A 7,781-nucleotide genomic window follows, 5' to 3' on the forward strand; every position below is an offset into this window, starting at 1 on the left:
AATCCTTACAACATCTCTATGAGGTCAATATTATTATACCCGTGTTAGACATAAGGAAACTGATGTCTGTCTTCTTCATGAACTAGAAGATTCAAACCTAGATACTCTTGCTCTAAATTCTGGATCATTCCACACCTAAGAGATGAAGGCAGTTGAGAAGGGTGTTCAAAGAAGAAGCTATTATCACTGGTAAAAATTATTGGATTGTAGGTAGTTGGGGTTTGAGGTTACAGTGAGCGGTTAGCTGTGATAGTGCCACTGCACTCCAACCTGGGTAACAGAGTGAGACCCTGTCTCTAAAAATAAAACGTAAAATTATTGGGTTGAGACCCTGAGGGAATGGGAGGCATGATTATTGCTAATTGAATTTTGTTCCCCAATACCTCCTCCTGATGACTTGCAATACAGTTACATTGGTAACTTTTGTTAGTCTCCATAAAGATGGAATGAAAAAAAGACAAAGAAAAAAGTGAAGCCTTTAGTAATATTTGACATTCTAACAGTGTGATTTTAAAAAATACTTTCAAAGCCAGTATTTTGAGAGTTGCTAGCCGGGAAGAAATGAAATGACCAGAAATTATCAACCCAGTCATTTGCTTATTATCTGATCAATTGATAGTAAGAGAACTTAAATATTGACAACCATTTAGTACCCCAACAATTTTGTTAATAAAATAATCTGGAAGAATGAAATAGTCACATGATAAAGAATTCAGAAATGAGACTAAATTAGAAACATAAATAAATAGAAAAATAAAGAGTTTGGAAATAAGCTTTAGAATTATCTAACACAACCAGACATCTCTAATAAGATTTTCTTTACGTACCTTACCCATTTCAAAACATTTCTTAGTTCACATGGTAGAAGTGGAAGTGGTGACTGTAATTCATACATTCAACATGACTTCTAAATAAAAGTTTAAAACCAACTAAACTAGCAAGATCATGCTCTATCTGTAGGGACAGCACATTAGCCATTAGATTATAGCTTGCTATAAAAACTATTGTGAATTAGGTATTACAAAAGAATGGAGCCTAATTTAAAAGTTTTCAAAGTATAGGTGGGCGCAGTGGCTCACACCTGTAATCCTAGCACTTTGGGAGACTGGCGGATCATCTGAGGTCAGGAGTTTGAGATTAGCCTGGCCAACATGATGAAACCCCATCTCTACTAAAAATACACACACACACAAACACACACACACAAACAAATTAGCTGGGCATGATGGCATGTGCCTGTAATCCTAGCTACTTGGGAGGCTGAGGAAGGAGAATCACTTGAAACCAGGAGGCAGAGGCTGCAGTGAGCCGAGATCATGCCACTGCACTCCAGCCTGGGCAACAAAGTGAGATTCCATCTCCAAATAAATACATAAATAAATAAATAAATAAATAAAATGTATGTCTTCAAATTAAAAAGAGATAGTATTGCTTTTGATGAGTGTGATATGAAAGATTATTTCCATGGTTCATTATACTCACCTGGAGAAGAGCCTAAGCAAATGTTACCTGACTCTCTGGCTCACAGAGGGAAATCCAACTCTAGCACAGTCCAGGAAATAAAGGTAAAAATTCTGATCACCCCCACCAAGGGACTGACTCTAGTTAATGGTGACCCTGGAAAGTCTGACAATTCTAAAAGTGATCCTTTATCACACAGATCCTTAAAGGACCAAATTTGATTAAAGTGCTTCTGAAAAGCAGGTCCCGGAAAGCCTCAGAATACCAGAACAGGAATGTTTTCTTGCTGTTCTCACTAAATATCTTTAAAATTACACATATATACATACACAGAAATATAGGTAATCCAGCCTAGGCAACAGAGCAAGACCCTGTCTTGAGAAAAAGATACTTTTGAGAAAAGTAGGCTATAGTATCCTGGATCAAAGTGTCAAGTGCAGTAGTTTCTCATATTTACTTCCAGAAACATTCAGATGTTAGATATTAAATGGCGAAGTGTTCAAGAACAGGGAAGACAGTTCTTAATCACAGAAGGGAAAGAAATAATATGTCACCTCAGACATGACAGAGCAGGAGCATTGCTATCTTGGACAAGCACCACCATTTTAAATCTCCCCTTGATCAAAAACCACCTAAGTCCAAACAGCATCAGCTAATCGTTAAGGTCTGCATGACCAAAAACCACAAATGGCATCTCCAACCGGAAACATTCCAACCCTAAGATAAACTATGCTGTTCTGTGGCTCTGCTCTTTATCCATGTGCCAATGTAATTGCACAACTTTGAAGGATCCTACTTGGGCATAAATCCTGGCTTTCCTACTTACTATTTGTAGGGCCTTGGCTACTAAAATCTCAGTTCATGACTCAGTTAATACTTATTAGAAGAATCCATTTCACCACAGTCATTGCTTGGTTGATCTATATTTCTGACCTTAAGATTTCAGGTCTTTCTCACTCTTTTTACTAGCTATCATGGCCCCCTTGGGTTTATTATGCTGCCTGTCATGTCCCTGGGGCATGGGGAATTCTGAGACTTTGTCATACAGCCATTGGTATTCTAAAATCTCACTGCCTTTTTAATATTTATGCAAGATGGGGTAAAATCCCAAATTAGAGTGGGATTTCTGTTAGTCACTCTCATTTGAACAGGTGTCTCATGTTCTCTATGACAATGAGCACTGAGCATTATCGCTAATATCTTAGGGAAATATCACCAAATAAAAGAAATGGATTATCAAATGTAACTTCAAGTATGTTATTCTGTTATGAAATTAACATCACATGTTCAGAAAGGTCCTATTAAAATTTCAAAACTTTTATTCTACCACATCTGTCTATGTTTATACACAAATAACCAAAATGATGCATTTTCCAATTATTCTGAAAAATGGGAATCTTTATACTTTTTAATTTGTCTATTTATTAAGGAAATCATTTCTAATATATTCTATAAGGACCCAGTTCATGAATTTGCTTACCAGACATTAACTTGAATTTTTTCTTTTTGAGACGGAGTTTTGCTCTTGTTGCCCCAGCTGGAGTGCAGTGGTGTGATCTTGGCCCACTGAAACCTCCGCCTCCGGGGTCCAAGCGAATCTTCTGTGTCAGCCTCCTGAATAGCCGGCATTACAGGCATGCACCACCATGCCCAGCTAATTTTTGTATTTTTAGTAGAGATGAGGTTTCACCATGTTGGCCAGGCTGGTCTCGAACTCCAGACCTCAGGTGATCCACCTGCCTCGGCCTCCCAAAGTGCTGGGATTACAGGCATGGACCACCATGCTCAGCCTAGAGGAGCATTGTTATTTTAAGCCAAAAAATTTTCTCCTGAATAGACAAGTTCTGATTAATTACTGTCTCTACATTTTTTTTTATTGATATAACTAGTGTATGAGCTTATAGAGCACTTAAATATTTTCTCAGGTATAGAGTGTAACTTAATTTAGACTACACTAATTCCTGAGAAGTTCTTATCAATTAAGGATTATTAAATTGTACATAATAAAAGATACACTCAGAGAAGAAGTAACTCTGTGCCACTTCCACATCTTTAAAGAAAAGCTGCTAGGCATGGCAGCTAACACCTGTAATCCCAACACTTTGGGAGGTGAGGTGGGAGGATTGCTTAAGGTCAGGAGTTTGAGACTAGCCTGGGCAACAGGGCGAGACCCCATCTCTCCATTAAAAAAAAAAAAATTAGCCTGGTTTGGTAACTCATAGCTGTAGTCCCAGCTACTCAGGAGGCTCAGGCAGGAGGATTGCTTGAGCCCAGGAGTTCAAGGCTGCAGTGAGCTATGGGTACACCACTGTCTTCCAACCTGGGCAACAGAGTGAGACCCTGTCTCTAAACAAAGTTGATAGGAGGAATCCATCATTTTTTAAAAGCTATCTGCTTTGTTGTCTTCAATGACTGCCGTCTTTTAGGTCCGAAGCATGTAGATTATCATTTGTATTCCATTGTTATGGTTTGGATGTGATTTCTCTCCACCAAATTTATGTTAAAATTAAATTGTTAATGTCATGATGTTGACAGGTAGACCTTTTAAAAAGCAGGGCCTAATAGGAGGCATTTAAGTCATGGGGGCTACACCTTCATGGGTGATTTGATACTGTCCTTGTGGTAGTGAGTAAGCTCTTGCTCTCCTGAGACTGTACTAGTTCTCACTAGAATGGATTAGTTCCCACAAGAGTGATTGTTATAAACTTAAAAAACCCTTGGTGTTTGGCCCCTTTGCTTGTGTATACTTCCTCTTTGACCTTGCACCTTGTTGTGACACAGCAGGAAAGCTGTCTCCGGAAGCTAACACCAAGCCCTTGAACATTCCGGCCTGCAGAGCGAAAAGCAGATAAACCTCTTTGCTTCGTAAATTACTTAGCCTAAAGTGTTATAGTAACACAAAATGGACTAAGACATTCACTACAGAGAATTTTGTGGAATTGTTGATATGATTTATCTCAAATTGATTTTGCCTAACAGACTATTTATTTGCCAACTTTAAAATAGTTGTATAATCATTTTTAATGTTTTAAACCTGACAAATTCTTTATTTCCCAGGATCTCAAAAACTTGAGAAGTACCCATTTACTTATCTTAACTATCATCAGAACAAGTCCCCAGCTGGGCTTGGTGGCTCACACCTGTAATCCCAGCACTTTGGGAGGCTGAGGCGGGCGGATCATGAGGTCAAGAGATTGAGACTATCCTGGCCAACATGGTGAAACCCCGTCTCTACTAAAAATACAAAAATTAGCTGGGCGTGGTGGCATGCGCCTGTAGTCCCAGCTACTTGGGAGGCTGAGGCAGGAGCATTGCTTTGAACCCAGGAGGTGGAGGTTGCGGTGAGCTGAGCTCGTGCCACTGCACTCCAGCCTGGCACCTGGCGACAGAGCAAGACTCTGTCTCAAAAAAAAAAAAAAAAGAACAAGTCCCTTACAGGCAATAGATTTTTTCTGGGTCGCAAGTTTGAATCCTTGTAATGATGATATTGCTGACAATGATAGCAATTTCAGTGCACATATTCTTGGGCATTACTGTAGCTATATTCAGACTGTAAGTTCTGTCTCTATTTTTTGGGGGGGTGTTTCTGATATCAATTCAGTTTTCATCTTTGCTATGCTGTTTGGATCTGTCTGGTATACATGCCATTTGAGTTCATCTAGGATTTGGGTGGTGATTTATATCATAAGTCAATTATTGAAGACTTTGTTACACTTCTCTGAGTGTGTTGAGAACATGCTCAACTCAGTGGTAAGTGTAGAACTTAGTTTATATAATGAACAGGAGATCACCTTCTCCAGCATTTTGCTCACCAGGGTTACCCCCACACCCTCTGGCTCCTAGCGTCCCTTCCCTTCTTCCTCTGGCCAAAGAGTCAGGTTTTCTTTCTAGTTTCTTGGTTTTAAATGTCAGAGCTGGCCAGGCACAGTGGCTCACCCCTGTAATCCCAGCACTTTGGGAGGCTGAGGTGGGTGGATTACGAGGTCAGGGGATCAAGACCTCTACTAAAATACAAAATGTTAGCCAGGCATGGTGGCACATGCCTGTAATCCCAGCTACTCAGGAGGCTGAGTCAGGGGAACCACTTGAACCCAGGAGGCGGAGGTTGTGGTGATCCGAGATCATGACACTGCTCTCCAGTCTGGCAACAGAGCAAGACTCCATCTTAAAAAAAACAAAAAGTCACTGCTGCTACCACAGCAAAGTGGTTTTTTCACTGGGCTGGACTAGAGGAGAGCTAGGAAGAAAAATGGAGAGAAAAAAAGAAAAGAAAAAAAAACCCTGGGGATTCCTGACATATTTGCTGGCATTCAGGGGCCTCTTCTTCCAGTCCTGTTGCTAAAATCATGAGAATTTTCCTCGAGTTTTTGTGGCATATTTCTGTCCTTTGATCTATCCTCAGGTCAAAGTTGAAATGCAAAGGAGAGAAAAACAAACAGGGAAACTCACTGCCATTACAGATCATTATTTATGTTTTACCTTCAGTCCTCAGTAAATTAACCTATTCCATCTTGGCTGACACCAGAAGTTCAGGATCTTTAAGAACACATGTTGAGACTGATCACATGGAGTAGGAGGTTTAATCAAGGCTCAGCTGTATATACCCCAGCCCAGATGTTCTGGTAATAGGGCGCCTTATCAATGCTGATTACATTAAAATTAGAAAAAACAAATGAGTAGCCACACATGATGGCTCCCACCTGTAATTCCAGCACTTCGTGAGGCTGAGACAGGAGGATTGCTCGTGGCCACGAGTTTAAAACCAGCCTTGGTAACATAGCAAGACCCTGTTTCTACCACCACCCCCCCAAAAAAATAGCTGGGCTTGGTGGCATGTGCCTATAGTTGTAGCTACTTCGGAGCCTGAGGCAGGAGGATTTCTTGAGCCCAGGAGTTTGAGGCTGTAGTGAGCCAAGATCACACCACTATTTTTTGTTTGTTTTTTTAATAAAAGAAAAAAGACATGAAAGAAATGAGAAGTAACTGGAGGTAGACTTTGTGTCATCTGTTTAGTTCTATTTTGGGAGAAGATCTGAGAAGGAATGCAGGACAGATTTGTGAAGTAGACAGGTTATGGGTGAAAGAATTTGAGGGACCTTCTAGGAACTGCTGGAGCATTGCCTCTTCCAGTAGCCTTTGGATCATGTCAGGGTAAGTAACAAATCAGGTGGTCTAAGATCCATAGGCTATTCTACTTCTGCTTGAAGAAATGCTGGACTGGGAGGGAGAAAGTGGATGTCTACCTTCTACTGCCCTGGGTGAGTTTGCCTTAGATTCATGCCGCAGACAGTTTGCGGCTTATGTCTGCTCCCTGTGCCCAGGGTTGAGTCACCTATAGAAGGGACTGGAGCAGGAATTTGTAAGCAATTATAATCTAAGTCCAATTAGTTATGAAATAAGCTTATTTGTATTATTTTACTTTATTTTATTTATATATGTATATATTTTACTTTATACATATATTACATATTTACACATATATTACATATATTTACATATATGCACATATAAAAATTAAACTAATATACATATATAAATATGTAAATGTGTGTGTGTTTATGTGTATATGTGTATGTTTATGTGCATGTATGTATATGTGAGTGTATATATTTTGTCCAGGCTGGTCTTGAACTCCTGGACTCAAGCAATCCTACCTCAGCCTCCCAAAGTGCTGGGATTATAGGTGTGAGCCACTGTGTTTGAATTTTATTTTTATATAAAGTTCCAATTACAGTTTTATTTGTTTATCAGTTGGCAGCTTGTTTTTGTCATTTACCATAAAGTTTTGCTCCTAATTTTAAGTGAAATAAACCTGAAAGTCTTTGTTATATGCCAGTTATCCTCCATTTAGGGTCTTTCATTACCATGTGCCAAGCAGCATCCTAGGTATTTTACATGAATGAACATCTCAAAATAATATTTAAAGGTCAGAGAGATTATGCAATTTGTAGAGAGTTGAGACAGATTCAAACCCAGGACTTGTTTAATCATTGTACCAGGCCTCCTTTCAATGTTATAGGTAATAGACCATTGCTCCCTTACATGCTGTCTTCTACAGCCTCTGCTGTTTAAATACATTAGATCCTACTATAACTTTAGTTTTTTTTTGTGAAAAGAAGATTGTGCTAACTGTTTTTGGAATCATGCTCCCACTGTTTGGAATATTTGGAAACTTTGCTACACTTCGAGACTTAAATTCCTTTGATACCCTGGAAGATTTGCTTGTACAAAGCTTCCACTGTCAGCCCCTGTCATGCATCAAAGATTTCATTATAACCTTTGACATCTAGCTAGTAGATTGGACATCTAGCTTGGAACTG

The sequence above is a fragment of the Sapajus apella genome, unplaced genomic scaffold (assembly GCF_009761245.1).
Source record: "Sapajus apella isolate SASKATOON/1434 unplaced genomic scaffold, GSC_monkey_1.0 scaffold53, whole genome shotgun sequence".
Classification (NCBI taxonomy): Eukaryota; Metazoa; Chordata; class Mammalia; order Primates; family Cebidae; genus Sapajus; species Sapajus apella.